The following is a 21,558-nucleotide window of genomic DNA, read 5'->3' as shown; positions in this document are numbered from 1 at the left end:
GAGGAAGAGTGGAGCCCATTACCCGCCTCACCTTCTTTTTTGAGAGACACAGACATATGGCCATTCTTTTAGAGGAACACAACTCATCCTCTTATAATTTGCCAAAAAGAATATCAAGCTTCAGTCATTTGTATTGGCCATTCACTCACCCAAGGATAGAAGTAGGTGGGAGAATAGAGAAAGTGCCAGGAAGGGTTGACTCCGATGTGACCTTTTAAGGAAGAGAGAAGTTCTATTCTCCATCAAAACATGGCAAAGGGGTCAATACATATTCCTCTCCCCTAAATCACTGCAAACATAGAAGTAGAGAGTAGCTTTTGAGAAAGGCTCTCATACAGCCCCATGGTGACAGCTCACTAAAATCTAGGGAGGCCAGCAGAGAAAACAAGGTATTTTTTTAATAGGGAAATATAGTGGATACACAATGTTACATTAGTTTCAGGTGTACAACATGGTGATTTGACAAGTCTCTACATTAAAGCAAGATATTTTTAAGGTTCCAACAGAACTGTACATGCTGTGGGAGATGACAAAGAAATAAAAGGAAGAGTTCTTATCTTTGTAGGACCAGAGCAGCAAACTTGCATAAGATTTAACAAGAAAAAACATAAGAAAAATATGGAATAATAGAATAATCAAGTTCAAATTGTGTGATACAGATTATAAGCATTGTTGGGTACAGAGGACTAAAAGAATGTTGTGGTATAGAAATAGTCAGGGAAAGCTTCTTAGAGGAAGTGGCACTTGAGCCAGCCTGAGTAGGAAGAAAAAGGAAATCATTACAGACAAGAAAAACTATGGGATGATGAGGGCAGTACATGGTAGAAGAGGGAAGGGGGAAAACCCAGTACAGGAGGAGAAGCCAGTGTTAAGGACAGTGAGAGAAAACATAGAGTTAAGATGGAGATCGTTATTGGGGACCCCAAAAGCCAGAAAAAATCATTAAAATTTGATGTGATAGGCAATGAAGATTATGACAGACTTTCTAGCACAAAGATATCTGCTGAAACGAATAATCCTACCACCAGAATTGTCTTTGGGCTATGGAACAATATTTGGAAAAGAGGATTCTAAGTCAAGACCATGGAGTCTCTGGGATTTAGAGTTCTCGGAACAAACCTTCTAATCCTACGAAGCACTTCATCACTCCTTTTTTATGATATACCTTAGGGTCTGGAAACCTTTGTGGGGAGGGGGAGTATGCCAAATCTCCAGTTATCTTCTCCTCCCATGTGAACTTCCAGGGATGGAGGGGAGCAACTGGGAGGAAATGGGAAGACACGTAACAGCAATCCACCCCCCCACACACACACCTCTTGCTCTCCAACTAGACGACATTCTAGAAAAGGCAAAACTATGAAGAAAATAAAAAGATCAGTGTTCAGGGGCTAAGGAAAGGGTGAGATAAATAGGCATGCACAAAACATTTTTGGGGCTGTGAAAATATTCTGTATGATACTATAGAGGTAGATACATTTGTCAAAATCCATAGAATATGCAAAAGCAAGAGTGATCCTAATGTAAACTGTAGACACTGAGTGATTATGATGTGTCAATATAAATTCATCAACTGCAACAAATGTACTACTTTGGTGGGGGATGTTGACAGTGGAGGAGGCTATACCTGTGTGGAGGCAGGGTTATATGGGAAATCTCTGACCTTCTTTTCAATTTTACTGTGAACCTAAATCTGTTCTAAAAAATAAAGTCATATAAAAAAAGCCATGAGAGTTTTTTTGCTCTCTTTCTCTTTTTCCCATGGCACCATTAAATGCAACACAATATGCAGCACAGTGTAGAAGACCTCTCTTCCCAGATTGCCCAATACCTAACACAGAACCTTGTGCAGGGTTGATACTTAAAAGAGCAGTCCCACCGTATCTGCAGGGAATGCATTCTGAGATCCCCAGTAGGTGCCTGAAACCAATGGATAATACCAACCCTACATATACTATGTTTTTCCCATACATACATATCTGTGATAAAGTTTAATTTATAAATTAGACATAGTAAGAGATTAACACAGTAACTAATAATAAAATAAATAGAAAAATTGTAACAATATACTAAAATAAATTTATGTGAATGTGATCTCTCTCTCTCGCTCTCTCTCAAAATATCTTATTTACTATACTTACCCTTGGTCTTCTTGAGATGATGTGAATGCTTACATGAGGAGATCTAATGAGGTGAATGACACAGGCATTGTGATACAGAGTTAGGCAGCTATTGACCTTCTGACAATGTCAGAAGAAGGATCATATGCTTCCAGTCTGAGGTTGAAACCATGGAAAGGGAAATTGCAGAGAAGTTACAGAGGCTACTGTAAATACTTGTTGAATTGAATTGAAATGAATTGGAGAGATGAGGAAGTGCAGGGGGAAAAATGCCTTCTCAAGGACATTTGCCACCCAGTATCCTTTCCCACTTTCTAATTACCTTCCAGTTTCAATTTGGGTAATGAACTCATCCCACCATATGCAGTTTGGGAGGGGTGCTAATTCCAGGGATCCAGGAAGCCATTGGATCAAATTTTCTTTGTTCTCACCCCAACACTTCCAGGCATAAAGAGTGTCTGTCATTTGGACACTCTTTAAAACAAGAATGCAAGAAATAATTGCATATCACCAATGGCCACAGCTGAAGCGGGCGTTGTGCCTCCTGATTCCTGGCCTTACAGACATGCTCTGTTCCTACCTATTCACAAACCCAACTGTGCATGCTCTGCTGATTCCGTGTCTCCTTCCAGTAATTCCTGTTTATTACCCAGCATTGGTTTCCGTTGCTTGCACCCAAGGAACCCTAATCACTTCCTGCCCTTGAAAGGCAATGGCAATGATACAGTGAGCAGTTTGAGGACCTAATCTGGGTAATGGGGTGATTTCCACAGGAGGCAGTTCAAGGGTAAAAAATCTTGGAACTAAACAGATATTTCCAGGCAGCAAATGGAGAGTAGTAAAGGTTGACCTCAATATCTTTAGACTTCATAGGTGGTTCTGCCACGAAGAGTTTTCAGTCATTTGAACTTAGACCCAGGTGGACTGAGAAAACTGCCTGCACGTTTCTTACAAATGGATCAACAGTGCAAACTATTTTAAGACCTAACATATGAGGATGAATAATTTTCACATGCTTTGCACTTCACTGAGAGAACAACCAAAACGGCTCGTCAGGCAGTTGGTCTCACTGCTCAACCTCACACACGTGCCGCTGGGCAAGTGAGTCAGTCTTCTCCAAGTTCTGCTGGGAGAGCCAACGCTGTGAGTCAGCCCTGCTTAGAGCCAAGAGTCTTTGATTCAGGATTACTTTCTGCCTTACCACACAAGGTTCACAACATCCAACCTGTTTTCTTGAGGGCTAATGCCCAAATACTTAGAAGTCCTAGTCAAAACTGCTTCATTAAAAATGTTCATTTTCAGAAATCATTGATCCTTACTGCTCTCTTCCAAACAAAAACATGAATAAGTAGAAAGAAAGAAAAATCAATGGAGAAAATAGCAAAATGATAAGGGGTACAATATAACATGCTAATGCTAAATGCCAACTTCATGGTTCAATACCCAATTTATTATGATGAAAGCACCAGACAGAAGACAGGCGTCAGATGAAATGAGGATGGAATGAATGTGCTGCCGCATAAAAACTATTTATGAATATCCAGGCTGTTTGTCATTGAATAAAAGCTATAATCATTTGATAGATACACATTTCGTTAGTGCTACTTCAAACTGATCCTTTATCAAATTGCTACAATCCTTTCAGGTGTGGGAATCGCAGAGCATCTTTGAGGGAAATCACGACTTAATGCACTAGAGCTGAAAGCCTGGCAAAAATAACAGAGCCACAGCCCCATTACTGAAGGGCTATGGTATGAAAGACCTGTAATGCATTTCCGTTGAAAAGGATCTCTAAGGTCACAGAGTCCAAACCCCCAACCCAGGGCTGAAGCTTGCCAGTTAGAACACACTCATCAGATAATTTGCAATGGTGTCATATCACATACTAATGGTATGGTAATTCTCCTAGTATTTCAAAGACTGGGAATCTGATCCAAGACAGGAATAGATTAGTAGAGTTTATTCAGCTTATGTATGAATCCTTTCCTTGCCCTCTTTAGAATGGAAATATGTCATCATAGTTCAGTTTCCTGAGGTCACAAAGATAGGACAGTATCTTCTTTGATTTCAAACAGAATCATTTATAGATAAAAGAAGATTCCTCTACAAAATAAAACAGCTTTTCAAATAGCCTCTCACCACAGTTAGTAATAATTTATGCTTGGTGAACAGGAAAATATGCTGAATTTATTCATTTTACCATGCACTGCCTGTCGAAAGGGCACGCTGATAAAGAAAAAAAGTGGGGGTGGGTAACTTATTGGTATTTGAAAATCTGATATAAAAGATTTTTGTAATTCTTCTTGCTCTCAAGAGGAGAAGAAAATTAACTCTGAAAGTGGCAGAACAGAAAATTCCTACTGTTGTTAAAGCCATGGTATCCAGCATTTTACCACAGAGATGGTTCCAGAGGCTGGTTTTGTCTTTTGCCCTCCAGTATAAATTTTTGCTCCATTTTTGAGCCCTAAAAAAAAAAAAAAAAAAAAAAGTATGCTGCAACAAGCACTCTCTGATTATGAGCCTAGAGTCTGACCCAGATTCCCTGGCATTGACCTACCCTGTCACATTTTCATGAACACCTCTGAGAGCTGGATAGCAGTTTACTCTTCTCCTCTGCCAACCAGCTCCTTTGCTTCAACAAGGGCTTATTTTAAATCCTAATTATTTCTGAAGTAAACCATGATTTTCTTACATGGTTTCAGGATGCATTTTGGAGGGTTTGGCTTGTAAAACTTCCAGGAGATGGGTTTTTATGCCCAGGTGGTCTTCTCATGCGCTCTCAACTACGGAGCTGTTGAGACTCCATACCTTTATATAATAGTTCCGAGGACATCTGTGGCTTTCCACTTCATGTGGCAGCCAGGGCATTAGGTACATCTCGAAATTTAGGAAATTAGCTTAAATTAAAGCACAGATAACTGGAAGTCTGAACTCATATGTTCTCTCTCTTTTTTTCCCAACAGGTCTGATAATAAAGTCTTTACCATAAATTAAAAGTAAAGCATGAAGTTTGGGGCATTTTGAAGAGGGAAACAGGAGCTCAGATTTTGGCAAGTTTACTTTATAGACCTGATATATGGGTTTTTTTTTTTTAAAGCACATCACAAAATTCTAACTGAAAACCATTACATGATATAGCTTAATGATACTGTCTCACTTATAAAAATTACAATAATCATGAAAATACTGTGTTTTTTAGACAAAAGCTGCTTTCTGAACCCACTTCTTTTCCCATTTAAATCTGAAAGAGCACAGTCAATGCCACCCACTGAGAATTCTTGGTGGTAGCTGGGCACAAACCTCAAATTTCAAAATAACTACACTCTGGCATGCCACAACCACATCCTGGAATATCAGAGGCCAAGGAAATCCAATGATGAAAGTTTTTCTTAATCTCACTGGAATCTATGAGGGGGTAGGGGGACTGCATTGCTCTAGTTACTGACCCCCTAGCTACTGACCCCCTGCTTTCAGCATCTGACCTTTCCTTCCCTCAGGCTGTATCTCCAAATATCGTTGCAGCAGCCTGTGAGGCTATGTGGAGAGCCAGGCAATCCATCTATGAGCCCAACACAAGACACACCAAAAAGTCCTCTTCTTCAGAGGCCCAGTCCCTCTTCTCACATTTGGAGACAGTGATGAAGCAGAATTAGACTCATCATTATGTGGTAGTTGTGAAGCCCAAAGGCAGTGTGGGATGCTGAATGAAATAACATTTTCCAAAGTATCATCTATTCAAGGGTTTCCATATTCTCCTAAGATTCCTTTCATCGCTACCAATCAAAGGGTTAAATATTTGGAATCTTTTGTTTTTGTGTGACTGGTTATTTATCATTAGATGGTAACCACTCTTCGCCTTTGCCCCTCTGTAAGTCATGAAAACTCTCACTCTAAAAACCCCTTAGACTATTACCTTGACTTTACTGTAAGGGATTTAGGTAATGACGTGGTCTACCAAGTAAATAGCGGGTACCCAGCTTATCCATCAGATAAGGTCACAAATTAAGGGATGGCTCTTCCATCTCCAATGGATTTTCATTCACTAAGGAAACATCATGGTAAGCCAGAAAGTCTGAGCTTTGGGTCAGACATATTTGGACTTAAATTCCAGGTCTATTAACTGTGCATCCTTGAGTAAGTTGCTCTCATCTTTGAGTCTGTTTCCTGAATTATAAAGGACTATTATGAAGAAGCAATGCAAAACAAGCACTTAGCACTGTGTGGGGCACATAATAAGCATGTAAAAGATGTTAGCTATTATTACTGTAATTTCCTTCATAGGGATGCTGTGCAGAATTAAATTATATAACATCTATGGAAGACCTGGCCCATTAGTAGGAGCTCAACAAACAGTTCCTTTCCCGTGAGGAAAATTGGGTCCTTTTGCTTGCGTTCCAGGCAATCTGAATCCAAGGTGCTTCTCTACCGCCATCTAATAATAAACACCTCTCTCTCTTCCCTCAGAGGAGAATGCTGTAAACATCTCTATGCCATGTTGGGGAGCCCCTCCCCACCATTGTCTAGTTCTAGCAAGTCTTCTGCACCTGACCATCTGGTCTTCTCTTTTCCTAACACTGAGATTGTTTTGCCATTCTTATCATCCAGTTTCTAGGTGGGATCTGAATCCTGCCCTCAGCCCACCCACCCCTATTTCTTTCTCTGCTGCTCTGTGCTCTTCCATCCATTCCTGAGGTGCTCGGTACCCAAGCACATTTTACAATGACAAAGCAAACACATTTGCGTTCAGATCAATTTTGTCTTAGACAAACGGGTACATTTACAATACAGAAATAGGAGAGGATTGGTGTGTTTTATTACAAAGAATTAAAGTTATTATCCCACAAATCTGATTGACTGAGCAGCCAAAACAAATATGTTGAGTAATTTCTTCCCTCACTAACTAGTTCTTTTGCCTGAATTTTCCAGACAACAGCTTTACATGGCAAAGTCTCAAATAGTATATATTCATCCCAGCACTTGTATCCTGTTTGGGATATGATTTTGAGAGAAGACATCTTAGAGAGTAAATTCTTAGGGAAAGGATATAAATACATAAATAACAGACAGATAGATAAAAATGGATAATTACCCAGATTTCAGAAACATTGCAAAAAATAACAACAATAATAATATAATGACTGTAATTTTCCAAGCATCTTCAGACCACAAATGTAATGCTGGGGGAAAATAGATGTATTTGTTTTCCTCTTGCCTTATGGCTGAAAAGAGCAAGCCATGCATGATTTTTACGACCTGGCTAGTGATGTGTCCCTTTAGGGAGCTATTAACTCCATCCTTGTAGATGGTGCCTGATCCCCGTCAAAATTAGAAATTGCTTAAAACCAAAAGAAAAGCATTTCATTCCTAAATAGGCCATTAGTGATATTGGATAGTTTGTTATGCTGTAATGTAATATTGAAATTCCTAGAGGCAACTGATTTTCAGTAGTGAATTAAAAAAAAAAAAAAACCTGAGTATTTGAGGAATGAGTGGAAAGAACCCTGGACAGCTAACTATTTTATAGGTTATGTGTCAGCAGTTGACCTTTTGAAAATAAAATCGTTAACCTTCCCAAGACAACTAAATGCAAATGAGCCAAGCCCAATTGTGCAATAGGTAGGAAAACATATGGATGGAAAACTAACATCTATTTGGATTTCAAGGGCAGGAGGAAATACATCTGAAACAAAATGTCAGGATAATAATCATCATTCTCAAAAGAAAGTAAGTGGACCAAAAATAGCCAAGGACAATTTTGGTACTTAAAAATTATAAGCACGGATGCATTGGGGAATGGGAATAGACAAGTACAACATGGTTTTTACCTTGAGCATGTGTCTGGATACACTGTCCGTACCTCAATGCATGGCTAGTATAACCTTTGAGAACCTTCACCCAGGGATGCAGAATTCCAAGAATAATGCATGTAAGCAAAACAGCATCATTCCTTATCCTACTGTTAGAGAGAGACTAATTTACTGGCTGCATGTTACAACAGATTAAAAAAAAAAAGATACCATTGTTTTCATGCCTATCTGTGTCTTCAGGCTTAATGTAAATACCTGTTTGAAAGACTGCAACTTCATCAGTTAAGGTACTGGAGAGATTCACGACCAGCTCTAATTATGTAAGTACAATACTATGTGTACTTAAAGGCTTTCAAATGCTATTTCCCATTTCTCACCATTTGTATCTAAAACCTTCAATTAATTTCCTTTTCCTGAATACAGTATCTGAATTACAAAAATGTGGGGAAAGTCACTAGTCTAGTGAATGTATCTTTCCATAGACACTTAATTTCCTTTCTGAAGTTACTGTAATTTATTTTAGGAACTGAGCCCTTTTTCCTGGAATCCTTCTTGTTCTCATCGAGACAGACATGTTCTCCAAGGACAGTCTGATATTTCTCCTGGCTAAACTCTGGGGACATTATCAAAGTTATGGTACAGTAAGTTACTATTTCACCAAAGGTTAAAAAAAAAAAAAACAGGGAAGAACACATGTGGGGGGTGGTACGGTGGGAGGGTGTTAATCACATTCAAGTTAAAATATTGTTAAATTCATAGAACTTTAAAATTTTTACATCAATGTAGATGATTTTAACAAATATACAAATCAAAGCCTTTCATAATCCCTGGCCTGACTGAAGGGCTTTTTCCATTAAAATTGCCTATTCCATCCCAAATATGGATAATATATAATTCAAAGTCGAATCATGTCCCTTGAGTTTCCTAAGATTGGATAAATGTCTCAAAACATCAGCAAACAGGCCTTAAAGGGAGGTGACAATCTATAAACCATTCTGATGCCTTGTCAATAGGAGGAGGAAGGCAGGATGAGACTGTGAATCAAGCAACCTTTTCATGACCCCAACCCTCCCCCAACCTCTGAAAAATAATAAGGACTGTTCCTTGGGTCTTTGTTTGAAGAAGCTGAGAGTAAGAATTGTGAGCTTCTGCATTTTCACAGAGACTTAAAGTAACCACAACCCCTTCCATTGAAAATTGCTTTATATTTAGTGACCTGAGTTCAAGTAGAGACGTTTTGCCACATTCAAGAGCTCAGAAATAATTCACACAACCACTACACTGAGCAAGACAACCAACCAGGGCTAGTGTGACCCATGGGAGTGGGGGTGGAGGGGTGGACAGGTCACAGAAGGACATATTTCAAAGTGGTAGAAGGACTGTGGAACAGGAACTTTTGAAAGCCTTTCAGGGACCCTGAGATTTTAGCTGCCACTAAGCAGAGAAACGAGCTCCAGATTCAGAATTAGTGAACCAGGTTTCTGGTCAGCTCTGCCATTAATTTTGTGACCTTGGTTACGTTTCTTTTTGTATTATTATTATGTTATGTTAGTCACCGTACAGTACATTTCTTAATCTCTCTGGGCCTCAGCTTCCTCATCTACAAAGTAGGTGAAACAATTTCTAAGTTACTGTCACCTCTCAAAAGTCCATAGTTTTGTTACTCCTCAGAGATAGAAGAAAACCACTCTTAACTGTAATCATACCATTGGAGGAAGAAAGAAAACAAACTGTGTTTTCTCAGTCTAGCTAATGACACTCTGCAGCCCAGCAGTGAGGCAGTCAGTGAGAGGCAATGGAACAAATCAACATCCTTAGGCTAATTACATGTGGAAGACCTCTGTGCATCACCATGGTGACCAAAGGAAGGAGAACCCCAATAAAGGTCAAAGACTGGAAAAGTGAGTATGGCATTATGATAGGAAAAGATAAAATCTACCACAGCAGCCTGTGACTGGATCACAGGCCCCAGTGCAGTGACACCCTAATTATTTTCTAAATCAGTGTGTCAAAGTAGGCACATGCACCACCTGCTTCAGAATCACCTTGTTACAAATGCAATTCCCTGAACTCACCCAGCACCACTGAATCTCTGGGGAAAAAAAAACAAAAATAAAAGTAGGAAATCTGCATTTCTCAGAAGTTCCCAGGTGTTTATTTTGCACAGTATAAATGAGAACTACTGATCTAGCCAAGTGGAGAGAAAGAAAGTGGGAGAAAATGAAGAATGAAATGCCCAGCATAGATACTCACAGAATACCCCTGGAAGTAGAGGGGCAAGGGATAACCATGGCTGCCCCCAAGGAGGTCTGCGGTACAGGGTAAAAGAGAAACTTCTTTTTCACCATAACTCTTTAACATTGTTTGCATTTGATCATGAGCAAGAATTAAATAAATAAATATTTCTAATCCTAAAAATTTTTAGAAGTGCAAACTAAATTTTGGTACACTTTCTAGGAGTTAGAAAAATAAATACTCTTGAAAGTTGAAAGATAAAATGACAACAATACTTCAAATTTTCTTTCTTTTTTTATTACACTTCAATATGTTAGGCAAAACATAGCCTTAGTTTTGTACTTTATCAAATGAAGGATGGCAAGGAAGACTGTCAGGAAGGATACTTAATTAAGATGCTTCCCCTCAATTCATCTTATTTTTAGGTGGTAGCCTAAAATTAGTACCCTGTTACCCACTACATTATTTTTTTACTTCCTGGGTGATTAGCAGTTCTTACTAACTTCAAAACACCCTCATAAGCAGAAACCATATCTCATACTCCTTCAAATTTCACATAGCTCTTTTCATACCACATCAGATATAGTTCTTGCTCAGTAAAATTCTTATGAAATATTTTCTGTAACACATAACACCTCCTCTTTCACAAGAAAACTCTGAAATTCAATTAAATTAAATATCTTTCTACCTTGAAAAACAGCCTGTAAGTTGTGAGGTCCAGCGGTCGTGAAAGAGGATGCCTAAAAAGGAAAGAGAGAAAGAGGTCAGGCCCAGGGCAGAGGATCACTTTCACACATGCCCAGGACTAAGGAAGTCTCCTTGAGAAAACTCTAGGACTAAGAGGCCCACAATTGTGAGCCGAAACTGGAGACAGGCAGAGGTCATCTGCCAAAGCACCTGTTTTAAATTAGGCACCATGAGGGTGCCTGAGTGACTCAGTTGGTTAAGCGTCTGCTTTCAGCTCTGGTCATGATCCCAGGGTCCTGGGATCGAGTCCCTAATCGGGCTCCCCGCTCAGCGGGGAGTCTGCTTCTCCCTCTACCACTCTTCTGCTTGTGCTCTTTCTCACACACTCTCTCTCTCTCTCTCAAAAATAAATAAATAAATAAATAAATAAATAAATAAATAAATAAATAAATATCTTTAAAATAAATAAATTAGGCACCATGAGCTTAGGTGAAATTCTTAAGAAAGTGTCCATCATCCAAGCCATGCAAGACTGTGCTGTGCCCTCCATGAGATGGGGACAGATAAGCAATGCCTGGTATAAGAGAACTGCACCAGCAAATCCTGCGAAGTACCTCTTATAGAGGTCAGCTTTCTTCACCCCTGCCCAAGACAGATGGAGACTGAGCACCTTTGAGACACTTGCCAATTACCTGACAGAAAGCAGGAATTGCTTCAGTGGTTCAAACAGTAATAAGATGACTGCTTGGCAGTGAGCACTAGACAACCCTTTGATGGAAGGTGGGCATCTGGGCCACTGGACAAAACAGTGCTGCCCTAGAAAAGCAGCAGAGCAACCTCGGAAGCTAAGTACTCCAAATTCAGAGTTCTCCTTCTATAGTACAGAGTTATGAGTTGTCTCTGGAGAGCAGTTGCCCAGTCAAGGACCACTTTCCCAGTCCTCCTGCTGCTAGAAACGACAGAATGTGAATGGAAATGATGCACATCACTTCCAGACTCAGGCTTTTCAGCAGCTTCTGCACCTTTGCTCCCCTCCCCATTCCACTGGCTGGATGCAGCTGTCAACCCCTATGTGCCAACAGAGCCATGGGATGGAGGAAGCCTAGGCCAGAATCATTTCATGAAGGAAACATCCACCAACAAAGAACCACTGCTTTGGACTACTATCTTAGCAGGAAATAAACTACTGTGTTTGAGATATTATACATCGTGGGATCCATTTGTAATAGTATCTAGCTAATATTACCCTGCTCATGTATTTGACTAGGCCAAAGGTAAATGCTAGAGTCATTCCCAGACTTCAGGGATGGTATCTAGATGTGAATAAGATTCAGTCCAAGGGGGCAGAAGCCTGCAGCTGCCCTACTCTGATTAGGTGTTTGCAAGGGACAGAAGACTCTTATGATAAGCATTACCTGGCTTAAATGGGAAGTATTCCTTTCTGGATTTTCTTCTCTCCAGGACACACTAAAGGATAACATCCAAAGGAGATATAAGTCTCCTCTGTTGCTCTCTCCATCATGTTTCCAAGGCCTGGAACACCATCTAGCTGCAAAACATTTCAAGAGTTGATGAGTTTCCTTTTCTAAAGAGTGGCCCCATAAAAGAACAAGGCCAGGGAACCCAGCCACAGCCCAGAGCAGAGCCTACAAACTCCCCTAAGAATGTCAACTGACTTGTGTTTTCATGCAATAAAGGACCCTAGAAGATTCTAATAGGGGCTTGTAGTTTACACACATGTACACACACACACACACAAAGATATTTGCCCTTTGAATTCCAGACTCAGGTCATATCTGTCAGAGACAAAGCCCCACACTGGCTCCCATGGTGGATAAAAAATAAATAAGATACTACCTGTGACCTCCAGAAACTGACAGAATATAATTCTAACCGAAGTGTTACAAAGAGAAGGATGCAGAATATGCTCTCAGAACAAACCAAATGTACCATAAGAACAAAAGGAATAATTCCACATGGAGCAACCAGGAATTTTCCTTGAGGGACAGAATGAATCCTGTGTGTAGGAGAAGGATCACCCAGGGGGCAGGCAGAGAGAATAGCTCAAGTACAGGAGGGAACAGGAAGCTTATTTACACTGGATCCTCTTGCTTACAAAAGCATTTGGTGCCATAATCTCAAGCAAATGAGTAATACAATCTTAGTTACTAAGCTTCTTAGCTTTTTCCTTTCCAAAAAGAAATTAAAAACAAACTGAGGGCCTCAGAGGGGAGGGGGGTGGGGGAATGGGATAGACTGGTGATGGGTATTAAGGAGGGCACGTATTGCATGGTGCACTGGGTGTTATACACAACTAATGAATCATCGAACTTTACATCAGAAACCAGGGATGTACTGTATGGTGACTAACATAACAAAAAAACATTAAAATAAAAAAAATACAATTTTTAAGGAATAAACCTACCGCTAAGAATTTTCTAGGGTATTAGGTACATAAAGAGAGGCACATACTCTGGGGCAGAAAACTCAGATATAGGAGAGCCCAATCCGCAAGTTGCCAAGATTGTGTAACATTCAGGTTTCCAGTGAAAACTAAGACATTGAATAAGGAGATAGAAGTGAAGGCTGGAAAATTCAAATTGCTTTTGGGTAAATGACCTATGCAACAGGGTGGGGCCATTACTCAGTAATGCCAGACACCCAGTAGGCGTTCAATAAATGCTTGTTGAATGAATGGCCCCTACATCATGCATATCCTTTGCCATGATAACATGTGCCAGGAATACTGTTAAAAATTCATTGGTTCTGTTGCCCTAATTTAGTGACTCATCCTCTGTCTTTCCCACCCACATGCAGTCAGATCACAGAAACTTCTCAAGGCTAACCTAGGAAAACAAAGTATACATATACATATATGCATATATTACATATGCCTACATATATAATACATATTATTTATGTAAGAAATACAATGTATGACTCCTATCAGAAAACATGAGTTGTAGATTATATTTCTTGCATAAATCATATATAAATATATATTTATACCAGATATAAATATATATCATATATAAATATATATTTAAATATGGGGCGCCTGGGTGGCGCAGTCGTTAAGCGTCTGCCTTCGGCTCAGGGCGTGATCCTGGCGTTCTGGGATCGAGCCCCACATCAGGCTCCTCTGCTAGGAGCCTGCTTCTTCCTCTCCCACTCCCCCTGCTTGTGTTCCCTCTCTCGCTGGCTGTCTCTCTCTGTCAAATAAATAAATAAAAAATCTTAAAAAAAAATAAAAAAATAAGCCTTAAATATATATTTATATATTATTTATATATATTATATATATATATATATATATTTAAAGGACTTTCCAAGCTGGGAATCCCATAAAATTAAGAACTGCCCTCCATTCAAGCTCCAGTTCTGTCTTGCTTTCTTCATCACAGAAAGAACAGGGAAGGCTCATCAATCTAGATAGCTACAGATCTTTTCAGCAAGGACAATTTTAAAGTGTCTAACATGGTGAGAATTATGAAATCATTCTCCACATGTACATCTTTAAAGGTCTATATGCATAAATTAGTTTCCCATAGTGCTGCAGAACTCTAATTATTTTTTAATTTATACAAATACATGCAATTAAAGTGCAATTACAATGCAATTAAAATGCCAGTATAATTAAAATGCAGAAAGAAGAAAATTTATAAATGTGTTCATGAATCCCCTTGATTTCTTCTTAGGTTCAATTAATGCCACTTATGATTTAAAGATTGTAAAAAAAACCTACATTTCAACTAGAAAGACCATCCCATCAATCCATGCACCTTAGAATGTGATGTCTCATCTGGATTCACAGGGTTTACCTCCATAATAATGTTGGACAGAACTGGCCAAATGAGAGTTGCTTGAAAAAGATAAAGCCAAAAGAAGGGGGGGAAAATAAGGGTGTCTGCCCTACAGAGGAATGAAGAATGTATGTAAAATACATTTTTTCAGTACTTCTTAAATGTTGACCAGATATATTTACATATTTCTCTAACAAGAGCTATGACCCTCTTCACTCTAATTTCTCTGTAGGTAAAACATTCAGTTAATAAGGACTGATCTAAGGTGCTATCTGTACACAACAGATATTTTTAGGAAACTGAAAGTGACTTCTGCTAAAAGACTCCATTTTTTAGCCTTTTATAGATAAAAGCTTTAGGGACGCCTGGGTGGCACAGCGGTTAAGCGTCTGCCTTCGGCTCAGGGCGTGATCCCAGCGTTCTGGGATCGAGCCCCACATCAGGCTCCTCCTCTATGAGCCTGCTTCTTCCTCTCCCACTCCCCCTGCTTGTGTTGCCTCTCTCGCTGGCTGTCTCTATCTCTGTCGAATAAATAAATAAAATCTTTAAAAAAAAAGCGTATAATTTTAAAAAAATATATAGATAAAAGCTTTCATCGGAAGAGGGGAATAAAAGACAGGCAGCAAGCAGCCAGCGACATACTAGAAACTGAAACTTAAAAGGCTAGATCTGATTACATTATTTTTCATACAACAAACATTTATTGAGTACTTTGGGTGTATAAAATAATGTATGGTCCTAGTCCTCTAGGTAGCCATGATTTGGAGGAGAGAACAGATATGTAAGAAGCTCATTGCTGTGCAACGGGATAAATGTTATAGGGTTATGTGCACTGTGAAGGCACAGAGAAATTAATAATAAAGAGCTCTCCAGGAAGAAAATGTTTGAGCTGGGTCTAGATTAAACAGTGGCTCTCATCCCCAGGGGCCTCATTGTCTCAGTGACTGGGGAACAACTGGCATTTAGTGGGTAGAGGTCAGGAAAGCTAACCATCCTCACCCAGGGTCAGCTCTCTACACCAAGAATTGTCCTGCTTCCCACATGATTTTCAAATGTCAAATGTCATGCCAGGCATTTAGGACCTTAAAAACCTGTTTAAAATTATCTGAGCCTTATGTTAATTCAAGTTTTACATATAAACCACAAAGGATGTTTTGCTTTCTTTTGTTTTTGGCCCCATTAGTTTATCCAGGAATATATATATTTTTTAATTTTCCAGGAATGCAAGCACTTTGTAAAACAAAAATGAATTGCATCGTTTTTTGCCCAGAACTTTACATTCTTATATAAACATATCAAGGTATATTTATTCTTCAATCTTTTGAATAGGGCAAAAAAATTTTTCTTCAGTATGTCTTTTGACAGGACTCACGCATTGTATTTCTTACATAAATATCAAAATATGTCTATAATTTCCAGTTTCAGCTTCTTGTACTCGAGTGGGAACAGGACAATATCTAATGAGTAGGAGCCCAAACTTCCTCCAGTTTTTCAGAATGGTGTCTTTGTGCACATTTGTGAGAGTTGCTGTGTGATATGAAAGACTGCACACTGCACAGCTCCCGGTTTTCTGCCATACGGTAGACCTAGTGCATACCTAGCACTGGAATTTCTGGGCCATCGAGTCTGTGCATCTTCAATTTTACTTGATGTTACCAAACAGTTCTTCAAAGTAGCTGTCTTATTTATGCTCCCTCCAGCAATGTTCCCACCACCTCACTCACACTTGGAGTTATCAGACTTCTTAATTTTTGCTAATCTTACTAATAACGTAATGGTATTTCGTTGTTTTAAGTTTCTCACCTATTTAGAGATTGGACATTTCTTACATGATTATTGGCCAGTCAGGTTTCACCCTCTATGAATTACATGGTACAGTAATCACCCCCCACCACTACCCCCGTAGCCACAGTTTCACTTTCAATGGTTTCAGTTACCCATGGTCAACTGCCATCCCAAAGCAGATGATCTTCCTTCTGACATATCAACATAAGGTCAATAGTAGCCTAACGCTATGTCATAATGCCTATGTCATTCACTTCACTTCATCTCATTATGTAGGCATTTCATCATCTCATATCACAAGAAAAAGAAGGGTTCAGAATAATAAGATACTGAGAAAGAGAGACCATATTCACATAACTTTTATTACAGTACATTGTTACAATCGTTCTATTTTACTATTGTTGTTAATCTCTTAGTGTGTCTAATTTATAAATTAAACTTTATCATAGGTATGTCAGTATATGGAAAAACAGTATACTGTACTTTAGAGTGTTTCTTGCAATTACACATAACATATTTTTTTAAATTATATTTCGATATTGCTGATAAATCAAGTAGTATTATTTGCCCTATTGATTAATGCTAATCATTTGTTAAGTGTTGTGGGGCGCCTGGGTAGCGCAGTCGTTGGGCGTCTGCCTTCGGCTCAGGGCGTGATCCCGGCATTCCAGGATCAAGCCCCACATCAGGCTCCTCTGCTGGGAGCCTGCTTCTTCCTCTCCCACTCCCCCTGCTGTGTTCCCTCTCTCGCTGGCTGTCTGTCACATAAATAAATAAAATCTTTAAAAAAAAAAAAAGTGTTGTATTTTCTATATAGACACTGCAAATAATTCCAAATGCCGATCTTCTTTTTCCTTGTATTGTGCTGACTAGGACTTCTTTTTTTTTTTTAAGATTTTATTTATTTGACAGAGAGAGAGAACACAAGTAGGCAGAGCAGCAGGCAGAGGGGCAGGGAGAAGCAGGCTCCCCACTGAGCAGAGAGCCTGATGTGGGGCTTGATCCCAGGATCCCAGGATCATGACCTGAGCCGAAAGCAGATGCTTAACCGACTGAGCCACACAGGCGCCCCTGTGCTGACTAGGGCTTCTAATACAATGCTGAATATGAGCAAGAATAGAGGACATATTTGTCTTTTTCTTACCTAGAATACTTCAAAGTATGATACTCATACATACTTTTGCTACTTTTATTTGATTAAAGAAGTTTGTTCTATTCTAGTTAGCTAAGAGATTTTATCATGAGTGCTGACAGTTTCCCAGAATGTTTTTTTTGCAAATTTCGAGATCGTAAATGGTTTTCTCCCTTAATATTATAGTAAAAATTTTATATATTGAATATTCTTATATTTGATTATTATTGTTATATATTTTATACTCATCTCTGTTTATAAGTGAGGATAACTTGTAATTTCCTTTTCACATATTTTCTTTTTTCAATTTTGCTATCAAAACTATACTAGTCTCAAAAAATGAGTCGGGGATCTTTCCCCCTTTTTTATGATGTTGGGTACATACATGTCTTGAATTGATCTATTTACCTAGTGAAATGTTCTTCCTTTTCAGGTAACAATGCTGTTAATTTTATTTATTTATTTATTTATTTATTTATTTATTTATTTATTTATTTATTGAGAGAGAGAACGAGCACGTGTGATCCCAGTCATGGTACAACCTATGTCAGCATGAGTCGCTATAGGTTTTCGATGCTGCTGGACTGTTGGAAGGTAACCCCTCATCAGCTAACATACATCTTCTGATGTCTGGGTCCCAAGGGCTATAGGACTAAGCTTAATAACCCTAGTGACATATTCCATTTGAAATAATCATACCATATGAGGAACATGAAAAGGGCAGAAGGCAGAAGTTGCCATTTGGGGGTTCACTAGCCAACACACCTATACTGGCAAACAATTCACATATACTGCACTGCACTGAGCATTCCCTTTACAACTGACACATTGGGTTTGTCTTTTTTTTTTTTTATTTCAATGACTATAGTAGTCATTACTAGGAGTTCTATTTTATTTATTTGCAAACGTGTCTGCAACTATTTGCAAATATGCTCTTCATTGTATATCATACTGTCTTACTTTCTATGATTTTAATGCTTACTTTTACATTTTTAATTATTTTAAATACCTGTTTTATCACTTCCGTTGCTTTCTATTATCTGAAGACTTGCGAAATTCATGCTCCTATTTATTGTGCCAGGTGGCTCTCATCCATGGCATATTTCCTCATCTGTTTTATAATCCTGGATTGTGACTTCATCTTCAACAAGTTCTACTGAAATCCTTTACCACAGGGGTGAAGGTATGATCCTCAAAAATGGTTTTGCATTTGCTTCTGTAAAGTATCCCAGGGACATCATCTGCCCACAGCAATTTTTATTGAATTTCTTGGCTTGAGAGTGCCCATAACATGCAGATATTATAATTCCAAACTCTGGGTTTCAGGTTCTCAGAAAAGATTTTTCTGTTTTTCCCTCCCCCTTCCCCCACCACACACACACACAGAAAAGCCTTCTCCTTATCTCCCTATGTTGGTGCGTGAATTGTTTTTCAGTTCACCTTTACAAAGAGGGTTCAGACTTTCAAAATCCTGGCTTTACACAAGGGTTTTATTTCAAACTCTCTGCCTATACAAGACCAGCCTCATTTCCTCTTTATTGTAGGCATTAAAACCCTTCTGTCTCAACCTCCAGGGAAGACTTAGCATCAGCTCAGACTCATACTTCTTTGATTTACAGTTTCTTCTTTATCCCTGGGAACTGTAGGTTTCCATTTTCTCATAAACACAGTTATACATTTCTAAGAATTTTTATTGCATTTTATCCAGCATGTATAGAAGATATTAGAAAGAGAATTTTCTAACTGTTTTATCTGCCAGCTTGCTGGAACCAGAAATTTTCCCTTTTATTTTTTAACACACACTTCTCTTTTTGCACTAATATTATAATGCTTTATATTCACTTTAACTATATGATTATAATAATAAATTTAACTGAAACAAACAGATCTGGGAGCACACGTACACAATCATCCAATTCTTTGTGACTATACAACTCCAACTGGTAGAAGCAGAAGTTTAGGGCATACTAAAGAGTGTCCTGCAAGCCAGGTGTGTTTTGAAGGCTATAAACATCAATTTAGTGTGTTTCACAAAAAGAATGGGGAATATTATAAATCCAATAAGGGGGTTAAATGGAAAATAAGAAAGCATCCATCATAACTTTTAGAAATGAAGCACAGGAACTGATAAGAAATGAATCTAGAGAAATATGTTAGTTTCATGCCCTGAAAGCATGAGTCGTTCTGAGTAATTTGGCCTTAATCCTTAGGAAATGGTGGGGAAGCGCATATCAAAGTATATGGCCCTGTGGGTTCTGAATGAGAAAACATACAGGAAACAATCTGCATAAAGTTTTGCACAAATGTAAGATATTTTTTCTTATTTCAATATCTATAAAAGCTTTAAAACGCCCCTAGAAGTTAGTGAAGCAGTGTAAGCATTCTAATATTTAAATGGCTGTAAATTCTTAAGCTACTTCAAGGTCTTTGCAGATGCTCTCCTATGGAACACTGGCTCCACTCATTCAGCCTGTGGCACCTCAGTAATTTTTTCAGCCACCCAGCACTTAGTGACGGGAAGAAAGAACCCTCTTCCAGAGTGTTCATTCCCCGTGTACCCTACCTCAGCCCGAGAGCCACTGGTTGCTACCTATATTTGCCATTCTTATTTTCTTTAGAGCTATTTTTACCCGTTAGTAGTTATGACCCATTGCTAATTAATAATTCTTTAATTAAGCTTTTTCTGTTTGAATTACTGTGTTGTTTCCATCTCCAAACAGGACCCTGGTTGATAACACACACTGAAATTTAAGAACCAATGTCTTATATCACAGAATTATCCCAGGATGCCAGTAATTTTCACCAAAAGTAAGTGAATTATTCTAACGACTATATAAATAAGTGTTACTTGGAGCGCCTGCGTGACTCAGTTGGTTAAACATCCAACTCTTGATTTTGGTTCAGGTCATGATCTGGGGGTGATGGGATCCAGCCCCACATCAGACTGTGCGCTCAGCATGGTTGTCCCTCTCCCTCTGTTTCTCCCCTCTGCTTGTGCAGGCTTTCTCTCTCTCTTTCTCTCTCAAATAAACAAAATCTTTAAAAATAATAAATAAATAAATAAATAAATAAATAAATAAATAAATAAATAACTGTTCCTAAAAGATTGAGGGTCATAAATACCTGAAACTTAGAGGCTCAAATAACTATTTACTCAGGGAAATTCTGATATACTGTGTACTTTTATGGCCATATATGTAACCTGTACAGTGTATTGGTACTTTTCTGATCATAAAGCCTATAAAACACTAATTAAATTTTTTAATCCCAAGTATGACTTAAGGTAAGATTAATCATCTGTGGAACTAAAAGATAATATTTATAATTACAGTCAAAAGTTGTTTGCGATATGCTAAAATTCTATTTTAGTCATGAAATCAGTATAAAAGTCAGGAAAATAAAATATATTTTTAACAGGGATTTACTAAAGGAATATCCTTGTGTTCACTTCAGCAGCAAATATACTAAATTTGGAATGATACAGAGAAGATTAGCTTGGGCCCTGTGCAAAGATGACACGCAAATTTGTAAAGTGTTCCATATTTCTCTTTTGACAAAGGTGGTAAATTCAGACATCATGATCTAATAAGCCTTTTTTTTAATAAAGAAAGTATCCTTTTTCTAAAAGAAGTACAAGATCTTACACATAACATATTATAACCATTACTGTAGTGAGATAAACATTGCTAACAGCAAGAAATACGACCTTAATTTACTTATTGAATTAAAATAAAAACACCTATTCAATCAAAGTGACCTGTCAGCGCTGTAATTTCTACGGCTTCAGTGAACACATTTCTTTTAAAAGATTGGGCTGTTGAAATGTAAGGTCCAGAAAAGAAAGTGATAACTGCATATCAAAGCCACAGGTCACAAAGTTTCAGAACTTTAGCTTTCCTTTCCAAGCAAACTTTAACTATAGGAATCTAAATTTTCACAAGGCCTTTTATCAATCCCTCCTCCCCGAAACTGAGTCAATTGTAAAAATCATT

At 38.5% G+C, this 21,558-nt stretch overlaps 1 non-coding gene across 1 annotated transcript; it reads left to right on the top strand.

Annotated features, from left to right (window-relative positions):
• Nucleotides 1–21,004: 21,004 nt before the first annotated feature.
• Nucleotides 21,005–21,113, top strand: LOC121102330. Its single transcript, XR_005834450.1, has one exon. It is a non-coding gene; the product is annotated as a U6 spliceosomal RNA (small nuclear RNA).
• Nucleotides 21,114–21,558: the final 445 nt, after the last annotated feature.

This window comes from Ursus maritimus, unplaced genomic scaffold, assembly GCF_017311325.1.
Source record: "Ursus maritimus isolate PB19 unplaced genomic scaffold, ASM1731132v1 scaffold_13, whole genome shotgun sequence".
Taxonomy (NCBI): Eukaryota; Metazoa; Chordata; class Mammalia; order Carnivora; family Ursidae; genus Ursus; species Ursus maritimus.
Note: the sequence above shows the minus strand (reverse complement) of the source record. Positions and strands in the feature narration are given on the sequence as shown.